Source organism: Lolium rigidum, chromosome 5 (genome assembly GCF_022539505.1).
Source record: "Lolium rigidum isolate FL_2022 chromosome 5, APGP_CSIRO_Lrig_0.1, whole genome shotgun sequence".
Taxonomy (NCBI): Eukaryota; Viridiplantae; Streptophyta; class Magnoliopsida; order Poales; family Poaceae; genus Lolium; species Lolium rigidum.
In genome coordinates, this window is record NC_061512.1 from 43,693,394 (window position 1) to 43,705,377 (window position 11,984).

Here is an 11,984-nt window from a genome sequence, read left to right on the forward strand (position 1 = left end):
CCAATGGCCCCTATGTCTTCCCTCCTTCGTGAGGATCCCTCTAACAAGGTATTAACTTGTCAATGCCTACAAGTTGTAGACTTGGGTTTTGCAGAAGTAGAGGGCAAGTAGATCTCGAAGATTTTAGCCAAAAAGGTGCTCGACTACTAAAAACTAGGGTTGAGTTGACAATGAGATTGATCCTTTTTTGACCTTCGACTCCCCCTTATATAGGAGGTACAGCCAAAGGTTTCGTATTACACAAGTTACAATCACCGGGAGACTCTTTGAGTCTGTTCCTAATCTATCTCTTCTTGCCATAATCGATGCTTTAATGGGCTTCCGGGCTTCATAAACTTCGGGTTGCGGGCCTTCAGTAAACCTCGGGTACCATCTCTGGCAAGCCCATCCGGGATGCCTATGTTAGAGTCTGATGTCTACGGGTGCTTCTATTCTTGTAGACAGTGTTGGGCCTCCAAGAGCAGAGGTTTGTAGAACAGCAGCAAGTTTCCCTTAAGTGGATCACCCAAGGTTTATCGAACTCAGGGAGGAAGAGGTCAAAGATATCCCTCTCATGCAACCCTGCAACCACAAAGCAAGAAGTCTCTTGTGTCCCCAACACACCTAATAGGTGCACTAATTCGGCGAAGAGATAGTGAAATACAAGTGGTATGAATGAATATGAGCGAGTAGTAACGGCGCCGAGAAAAGTGCTTGCTGGCGTGCGGTTGATGGTGGTAATATTGCAGGAAGTAAAGATGCGAGTAAAACGATAAACAAGCAGCGGTAGGCTGTATTTAGGAACAAGGCCTAGGGATCATACTTTCACTAGTGGACACTCTCAACATTGATCACATAACGGAATAAATAGATAGATGCTAGACTCTACACCCTCTTGTTGGATGATGAACACCACTAGCGTGTAGGATTACACGAACCCTCAATCTCTGGAGTTAACAAGCTCCACAATATTCAATGTTCATATTTAAATAACCTTAGAGTGCATAACGAGATCAACATAACCAAACCAAGTACTAACATAGCATGCACCACTGTCACCTTCACACTACGAAAGGAGGAATAGATCACATCAATACTATCATAGCAATAGTTAACTTCATAATCTACAAGAGATCACAATCATAGCCTACGCCAAGTACTACACGATGCACACACTTGTCACCATTACACCGTGCGGGAGGAATAAACTACTTTAATAACATCACTAGAGTAGCACACGAGATATATTGTGATACAAAACACATTGCAATCATAAAGAGATATAAATAAGCACTTCACTATGCCATTCATAACGAGTGAATAAGTATTCTGTGAAATATAGCCTAAGATACCCACACGGTGCACACACTTGTCACCTTTACACACGTGGGACAAGGAGTCTCCGGAGATCACATAAGTAAAACCCACTTGACTAGCATAATGACATCTAGATTACAAGCATCATCATATGAATCTCAATCATGTAAGGCAGCTCATGAGATTATTGTATTGAAGCACACAGGAGAGAGATTAACCACATAGCTACCGGTACAGCCCCGAGCCTTGATGGAGAACTACTCCCTCCTCATGGGAGACGAGCGGCGTTGATGAAGATGGCGGTGGTGTCGATGGAGAAGCCTTCGGGGGCACTTCCCCGTCCCGGCGGCGTGCCGGAACGGGAGACTCCTGTTCCCCAGATCTTGGCTTCGCGATGGCGGCGGCTCTGGAAGGTTTTCTCTGGTTTCGTCGAACGTGTCGAGGTTTTTAGGTCAGGGACCTTTATATAGGCGAAGAGGCGGAGTCGGGGGGGTCGACGAGGCGACGACACACTAGGGGGGCGCGCCTCCCTAGGGCCGCGCCGGCCTATCATCTGGGGGCCCAGTGGCCCCCCTCTGGCCTCTCTCGGGTGTTCTGGAAGCTTCGCGTGATCCTAAGATGCTGGGCGTTGATTTCGTCCGATTCCGAGAATATTTCCTTACTAGGATTTACGAAACCAAAAACAACGAGAAAACGACAGCGGCCCTTCGGCATCTCGTCAATAGGTTAGTTCGGAAAACGCATAAATATGACATAAAGTATGCATAAAACATGTAGATATCATCAATAATGTGGCATGGAACATAAGAAATTATCGATACGTCGGAGACGTATCAGCATCCCCAAGCTTAGTTCTGCTCGTCCCGAGCGAGTAAACGATAACAAAGATAATTTCTGGAGTGACATGCCATCATAACCTTGATCATACTATTGTAAACATATGTAATGAATGCAGCGATCAAAACAATGATAATGACATGAGTAAACAAATGAATCATAAAGCAAAGACTTTTCATGAATAGTACTTAAAGACAAGCATCAATAAGTCTTGCATAAGAGTTAACTCATAAAGCAATAAATCAAAGTAAAGGTATTGAAGCAACACAAAGGAAGATTAAGTTTCAGCGGTTGCTTTCAACTTATAACATGTATATCTCATGGATAATTGTCAACATAGAGTAATATAACAAGTGCAATATGCAAGTATGTAGGAATCAATGCACAGTTCACACAAGTGTTTGCTTCTTGAGGTGGAGAGAAATAGGTGAAGCTGACTCAACATAAAAGTAAAAGAAAGGCCCTTCGCGGAGGAAAGCATCGATTGCTATATTTGTGCTAGAGCTTTTATTTTGAAAACAAGAAACAATTTTGTCAATTGTAGTAATAAAGCATATGTATCATGTAAATTATATCTTACAAGTTGCAAGCCTCATGCATAGTATACTAATAGTGCCCGCACCTTGTCCTAATTAGCTTGGACTACGGGATCATCGCAATACACATGTTTTAACCAAGTGTCACAAAGGGTACCTCTATGCCGCATGTACAAAGGTCTAAGGAGAAAGCTCGCATTTTGGATTTCTCGCTTTTGATTATTCTCAACTTAGACATCCATACCGGGACAACATAGACAACAGATAATGGACTCCTCTTTAATGCATAAGCATGTGGCAACAATTAGTGTTCTCATATGAGATTGAGGATATATGTCCAAAACTGAAACTTCCACCATGATTCATGGCTTTAGTTAGCGGCCCAATGTTCTTCTCTAACAATATGCATGCTCTAACCAATAAAGTGGTAGATCTCCCTTACTTCAGACAAGACGGACATGCATAGCAACTCACATGATATTCAACAAGGAGTAGTTGATGGCGTCCCCAGAAAGCATGGTTATCGCACAACAAGCAACTTAATAAGAGATAAAGTGCATAAGTACATATTCAATACCACAATAGTTTTTAAGCTATTTGTCCCATGAGCTATATATTGCAAAGGAGAATGATGGAAATTTAAAGGTAGCACTCAAACAATTTACTTTGGAATGGCGGAGAAATACCATGTAGTAGGTAGGTATGGTGGACACAAATGGCATAGTGGTTGGCTCAAGGATTTTGGATGCATGAGAAGTATTCGCTCTCGATACAAGGTTTAGGCTAGCAAGGTTATTTGAAACAAACACAAGGATGAACCGGTGCAGCAAAACTCACATAAAAGACATATTGTAAACATTATAAGACTCTACACCGTCTTCCTTGTTGTTCAAACCAATACTAGAAATTATCTAGACCTTAGAGAGACCAATTATGCAAAGCAAATTTTAGCAAGCTCTATGTATTTATTCATTAATGGGTGCAAAGTATATGATGCAAGAGCTTAAACATGAGCACAACAATTGCCAAGTATCAAATTATCCAAGACATTTTACCATTTACCACATGCAGCATTTTCTGTTTACAACCATATAACAATGAATGAAGCAGTTTCAACCTTAGCCATGAACATTAAGAGTAAAGCTAAGAACACATGTGTTCATACGCAACAGCGGAGCGTGTCTCTCTCCCACACAAGCATGATGGATCATATTTTATTTAAACAAAAACAAAAACAAAAACAAACCGACGCTCCAAGTAAAGTACATAAGATGTGACCGAATAAAAATATAGTTTCAAGGGAGGAACCTGATAATGTTGTCGATGAAGAAGGGGATGCCTTGGGCATCCCCAAGCTTAGACGCTTGAGTCTTCTTAAAATATGCAGGGGTGAACCACCGGGGCATCCCCAAGCTTAGAGCTTTCACTCTCTTTGATCATAGTATATCATCCTCCTCTCTTGACCCTTGAAAACTTCGTCCACACCAAACTCGAAACAAACTCATTAGAGGGTTAGTGCATAATCAAAAATTCACATATTCAGAGGTGACACAACCATTCTTAACACTTTTGGACATTGCCCAAAGCTACTGGAAGGTAATGGAACAAAGAAATCCATCCAACATAGCAAAAGAAGCAATGCGAAATAAAAGGCAGAATCTGTCAAAACAGAACAGTCCGTAAAGACGAATTTTATTCAGGCACCAGACTTTCTCAAATGAAAATGCTCAAATTGAATGAAAGTTGCGTACATATCTGAGGATCACTCACGTAAATTGGCATAATTTTCTGAGTTACCTACAGAGAATTAGGCCCAGATTCGTGACAACAAGAAATCTGTTTCTGCGCAGTGATCCAAATCTAGTATGAACCTTACTATCAAAGACTTTACTTGGTAGAACAATGCAATAAAACTAAGATAAGGAGAGGTTGCTACAGTAGTAACAACTTCCAAGACACAAATACAAAATAAAAGTACTGTAACAAAATAAACACATGGGTTATCTCCCAAGAAATGCTTTCTTTATAGCCATTAAGATGGGCTCAGCAGTTTTAATGATGCACTCGCAAGAAATAGTAGTTGAAGCAAAAGAGAGCATCAAGAGGCAAATTCAAAACAAATTTAAGTCTAACATGCTTCCTATGCATAGGAGTTTTGTAAATAAACAAGTTCATGAAGAAAAAAGTAACAAGCATAGGAAGATAGAACAAGTGTAGCTTCAAAAATTTCAGCACATAGAGAGGTGTTTTAGTAACATGAAAATTTTTACAACCATATTTTCCTCTCTCATAATAACTTTCAGTAGCAACATGAGCAAACTCAACAATATAACTATCACATAAAGCATTCTTATCATGAGTCTCATGCATAAAATTATTACTCTCCACATAGGCATAATCAATTTTATTAGTTGTAGTGGGAGCAAATTCAACAAAGTAGCTATCATTATTATTCTCATCATCAAATATAGGAGGCATATTGTAATCATAATCAAATTTATCCTCCATAACAGGCGGTACTAAAAGACTACTATCATTATAATCATCATAAATAGGAGGCAAAGTATCATCAAAGTAAATTTTCTCCTCAATGCTTGGGAGACTAAAAAGATCATGCTCATTAGAACCAGCTTCCCCAAGCTTAGAACTTTCTATATCGTTAGCAACAATGGTATTCAAAGTGTTCATACTAATATGTTCCATGGGTTTTTTAATTTTTGCATCAAACCATCCATGTCTTAAATCAGGAAATAGAATAAGAAGCTCATTGTTGTCCATTATGCCTAACTAGTGTAAACAAGAAACTAAAAGATGCAATTGCAGGATCTAAAGGAAATAGCTTCGAGCACACACACAACGGCAACAGAAAAGTACTTTACACGGGACCGGAGTATGAGTGCCTTTTACCTTTCCTCCCCGGCAACGGCGCCGAGAAAATAGCTTGATGTCTACGGGTGCTTCTATTCTTGTAGACAGTGTTGGGCCTCCAAGAGCGAGAGGTTTGTAGAACGGCAGCAAGTTTCCCTTAAGTGGATCACCCAAGGTTTATCGAACTCAGGGAGGAAGAGGTCAAAGATATCCCTCTCATGCAACCCTGCAACCACAAAGCAAGAAGTCTCTTGTGTCCCCAACACACCTAATAGGTGCACTAGTTCGGCGAAGAGATAGTGAAATACAAGTGGGATGAATGAATATGAGCAGTAGTAACGGCGCCAGAAAAATGCTTGCTGGCGTGCAGTTGATGGTGGTAATATTGCAGGAAGTAAAAATGCAGTAAAACAGTAAACAAGCAGCGGTAGCAGTATTTAGGAACAAGGCCTAGGGATCATACTTTCACTAGTGGACACTCTCAACATTGATCACATAACAGAATAAATAGATAGATGCTAGACTCTACACCCTCTTGTTGGATGATGAACACCACTAAGCGTGTAGGATTACACGAACCCTCAATGCCGGAGTTAACAAGCTCCACAATATTCAATGTTCATATTTAAATAACCTTAGAGTGCATAACGGATCAACATAACCAAACCAAGTACTAACATAGCATGCACACTGTCACCTTCACACTACGAAAGGAGGAATAGATCACATCAATACTATCATAGCAATAGTTAACTTCATAATCTACAAGAGATCACAATCATAGCCTACGCCAAGTACTACACGATGCACACACTTGTCACCATTACACCGTGCGGGGAGGAATAAACTACTTCAATAACATCACTAGAGTAGCACACGGATATATTGTGATACAAAACACATTGCAATCATAAAGAGATATAAATAAGCACTTCACTATGCCATTCATAACGGTGAATAAGTATTCTGTGAAATATAGCCTAAGAGACCCGAGACGATGCACACACTCGTCACCTTTACACACGTGGGACAAGGAGTCTCCGGAGATCACATAAGTAAAACCCACTTGACTAGCATAATGACATCTAGATTACAAGCATCATCATATGAATCTCAATCATGTAAGGCAGCTCATGAGATTATTGTATTGAAGCACACAGGAGAGAGATTAACCACATAGCTACCGGTACAGCCCCGAGCCTCGATGGAGAAATACTCCCTCCTCATGGGAGACAACAGCGTTGATGAAGATGGCGGTGGTGTCGATGAGAAGCCTTCCGGGGGCACTTCCCCGTCCCGGCGGCGTGCCGGAACAGAGACTCCTGTCCCCCAGATCTTGGCTTCGCGATGGCGGCGGCTCTGGAAGGTTTTCTCTGGTTTCGTCGAACGTGTCGAGGTTTTTAGGTCAGAGACCTTTATATAGGCGAAGAGGCGGAGTCGGGGGGGTCGACGAGGCGACGACACACTAGGGGGGCGCGCCCCCCTAGGGCCGCGCCGGCCTGTCATCTGGGGGCCCAGTGGCCCCCCTGATACGTCTCCGACGTATCAATAATTTCTTATGTTCTATGCCATATTATTGATGATACCTACATGTTTTATGCACACTTTATGTCATATTCGTGCATTTTCTGGAACTAACCTATTAACAAGATGCCGAAGTGCCGATTCTTTGTTTTCTGCTGTTTTTGGTTTCAGAAATCCTAGTAACAAAATATTCTCGGAATTGGACGAAACGAAGACCCGGGGGCCTATTTCGCCACGAACCTTCCCGAGAAGACCGAAGAGCATACGAAGTGGGGCCACGAGGTGGCCAAACCACATGGCGGCGCGGCCAAGGGGGGCCCGCGCCGCCCTGTGGTGTGGGCCCCTCGTCAGCCCCCGACTGCGCCCTTCCACCTACTTAAATCCTCCGTCGCGAAACCCACGATGCGAAAAACCACGATACGGAAAACCTTCCCGAGCCGCCGCCATCGCGAAGCCAAGATGCGGGGGACAGGAGTCTCCGTTCCGGCACCTGCCGGAGCGGGGAAGTGCCCCGGAAGGCTTCTCCATCGACACCGCTGCCATATCCACCGCCATCTTCATCACCGCTGCTGCTCCCATGAGGAGGGAGTAGTTCTCCATCGAGGCTCGGGGCTGTACCGGTAGCTATGTGGTTCATCTCTCTCCTATGTACTTCAATACAATAATCTCATGAGCTGCCTTACATGATTGAGATTCATATGATGATGCTTGTAATCTAGATGTCACTATGCTAGTCAAGTGAGTTTTACTTATGTGATCTCCGGAGACTCCTTGTCCCACGTGTGTAAAGGTGACGAGTGTGTGCACCGTGTGGGTCTCTTAGGCTATATTTCACAAAATACTTACTCACTTGTTATGAATGGCGTAGTGAAGTGCTTATTTATATCTCTTTATGATTGCAATGTGTTTTGTATCACAATTTATCTATGTGCTACTCTAGTGATGTTATTAAAGTAGTTTATTCCTCCTGCACGGTGTAATGGTGACAGGTGTGTGCATCCGTGTTAGTACTTGGCGTATGCTATGATCATGATCTCTTGTAGATTGTGAAGTTAACTATTGCTATGATAGTATTGATGTGATCTATTCCTCCTACATAGTGTGAAGGTGACGAGTGTGCATGCTTGTGTTAGTACTTGGTTTAGTCGTGTTGATCTTTCTTGCACTCTAAGGTTATTTAAATATGAACATTGAATTGTGGAGCTTGTTAACTCCGGCATTGAGGGTTCGTGTAATCCTACGCAATGTGTTCATCATCCAACAAAAGAGTGTAGAGTATGCATTTATCTATTCTGTTATGTGATCAATGTTGAGAGTGTCCACTAGTGAAAGTGTAATCCCTAGGCCTTGTTCCTAAATATCGCTATCGCTGCTTGTTTCTTGTTTTCTTGCGTTACTACTTGCTGCGTTACTACTCGCTGCATTACTACTGCTTGTTTACTTGTCCTGGGCAAAGCACTTTTACTGGTGCCGTTGCTACTACTTATTCATACCACCTGTATTTCACTATCTCTTCGCCGAACTAGTGCACCTATTAGGTGTGTTGGGGACACAAGAGACTTCTTGCTTTGTGGTTGCGGGGTTGCATGAGAGGGATATCTTTGACCTCTTCCTCCACGAGATCGATAAACCTTGGGTGATCCACTTAAGGGAAACTTGCTGTTGTCCTACAAACCTCTGCTCTTGGAGGCCCAACACTTGTCTACAAGAATAGAAGCTCCCGTAGACATCAAGCACTTTTACGGCGCCATTGCCGGGAGGAAAGGTAAAAGGCTCTCATACTCCGGTCTCGGGTAAAGTATTTTTACGGCGCCGTTGTGTGTGTGCTCAAAGCTATTTCCTTTAGATCCTGCAATTGCATCTTGTTGTTTCTTGTTTACACTAGTTTGGCATAATGGACAACAATGAGCTTCTTATTCTATTTCCTGATTTAAAACATGGATTGTTTGATGCGAAAATTAAAAAACCTATGGAATATTATTTGCATGCTGGTAGTAATATTAGTATGAACGCTTTGAACACCATTGTTGATAATGATATAGAAAGTTCTAAGCTTGGGGAAGCTGGTTTTCATGATCTTTTTAGTCCCCAAGCATTGAGGAGAAAATTTACTTTGATGATACTTTGCCTCCTATTTATGATGATTATAATGATAGTAGTCTTTTAGTACCGCCTGTTATGGAGGATGAATTTGATTATGATTACAATATGCCTCCTATATTTGATAGCTACTTTGTTGAAATTGCTCCCACTATAACTAATAAAATTGATTATGCTTATGTTGGGAGTAGTAATAATTTTATGCATGAGACTCATGATAAGAATGCTTTATGTGATAGTTATATGGTTGAGTTTGCTCATGTTGCTACTGAAAGTTATTATGAGAGAGGAAAATATGGTTGTAGAAATTTTCATGTTACTAAAACACCTCTCTATGTGCTGAAATTTTTGAAGCTATACTTGTTTTATCTTCCTATGCTTGTTGCTTTGCTCTTCATGAACTTGTTTATTTACAAGATTCCTATGCATAGGAAGCATGTTAGACTTAAATATGTTTTTGAATTTGCCTCTTGATGCTCTCTTTTGCTTCAAATACTATTTCTTGCGAGTGCATCATTAAAACTGCTGAGCCCATCTTAACGGCTATAAAGAAAGAACTTCTTGGGAGATAACCCATGTGTTATTTTGCTACAGTACTTTGTTTTATATTTGTGTCTTGGAAGTTGTTTACTAATGTAGCAACCTCTCCTTATCTTAGTTTTATGTTTTGTTGTGCCAAGTAAAGTCTTTGATAGTAAAGTAAGTACTAGATTTGGATTACTGCGCAGTTCCAGATTTCTTTGCTGTCACGAATCTGGGTCTACCTCCCTGTAGGTAGCTCAGAAAATTAAGCCAATTTACGTGCATGATCCTCAGATATGTACGCAACTTTCATTCAATTTGAGCATTTTCATTTGAGCAAGTCTGGTGGCCTAATAAAATCCATCTTTACGGACTGTTCTGTTTTGACAGATTCTGCCTTTTATTTCGCATTGCCTCTTTTGCTATGTTGGATGAATTTCTTTGATCCATTAATGTCCAGTAGCTTTATGCAATGTCCAGAATTGTTAAGAATGATTGTGTCACCTCTGAACATGTTAATTTTTATTGTGCACTAACCCTCTAATGAGTTGTTTCGAGTTTGGTGTGGAGGAAGTTTTCAAGGATCAAGAGAGGGAGATGATACAATATGATCAAGGAGAGTGAAAGCTCTAAGCTTGGGGATGCCCCGGTGGTTCACCCCTGCATATTTCAAGAAGACTCAAGCATCTAAGATTGGGGATGCCCAAGCCATCCCCTTCTTCATCGACAACATTATCAGGTTCCTCCCCTGAAACTATATTTTTATTCGGCCACATCTTATGTACTTTACTTGGAGCGTCTGTGTGATTTTGTTTTTGTTTTTGTTTGAATAAATGCTTGTGTGGGAGAGAGACACGCTCCAGCTGGTTCATATGAACACATGTGTTCTTAGCTTTTAATTTTCATGGCGAAGTTTCTTCTTCGTTAATTTGTTATATGGTTGGAATTGGAAAATGCTACATGTAGTAATTCTAAAATGTGTTGGATAATTTGATACTTGGCAATTGTTGTGCTCATGTTTAAGCTCTTGCATCATATACTTTGCACCCATTAATGAAGAAACACTTAGAGCTTGCTAATTTGGTTTGCATATTTGGTTTCTCTAGAGTCTAGATAATATCTAGTATTGAGTTTTGAACAACAAGGAAGACGGTGTAGAGTCTTATAATGTTTACAATATGTCTTTTATGTGAGTTTTGCTGCACCGTTCATCCTTGTGTTTGTTTCAAATAACCTTGCTAGCCTAAACCTTGTATCGAGAGGGAATACTTCTCATGCATCCCAAATCCTTGAGCCAACCACTATGCCATTTGTGTCCACCATACCTACCTACTACATGGTATTTATCCGCCATTCCAAAGTAAATTGCTTGAGTGCTACCTTTAAAATTCCATCATTCACCTTTGCAATATATAGCTCATGGGACAAATAGCTTAAAAACTATTGTGGTATTGAATATGTACTTATGCACTTTATCTCTTATTAAGTTGCTTGTTGTGCGATAACCATGTTTACGGGGACGCCATCAACTATTCTTTGTTGAATATCATGTGAGTTGCTATGCATGTCCGTCTTGTACGAAGTAAGAGAGATCTACCACCTTAATGGTTGGAGCATGCATATTGTTAGAGAAGAACATTGGGCCGCTAACTAAAGCCATGAATAATGGTGGAAGTTTCGAGTTTTGGACACACATCCTCAATCTCATATGAGAATAATAATTGTTGCCACATGCTTATGCATTAAAGAGGAGTCCATTATCTGTTGTCCATGTTGTCCCGGTATGGATGTCTAAGTTGAGAATAATCAAAAGCGAGAAATCCAAAATGCGAGCTTTCTCCTTAGACCTTTGTACGAGGCGGCATGGAGGTACCCCATTGTGACACTTGGTTAAAACATGTGCATTGCAAAGATCCGGTAGTCCAAGCTAATTAGGACAAGGTGCGGGCACTATTAGTATACTATGCATGAGGCTTGCAACTTGTAAGATATAACTTTCATAACTCATATGCTTTATTACTACCGTTGACAAAATTGTTTCATGTTTTCAAAATAAAAGCTCTAGCACAAATATAGCAATCGATGCTTTCCTCTTTGAAGGACCATTCTTTTTAATTTTATGTTGAGTCAGTTCACCTATTTCTCTCCACCTCAAGAAGCAAACACTTGTGTGAACTGTGCATTGATTCCTACATACTTGCATATTGTACTTGTTATATTACTCTATGTTGACAATTATCCATGAGATATACATGTTACAAGTTGAAAGCAACTGCTGAAACTTAATCTTCCTTTGTGTTG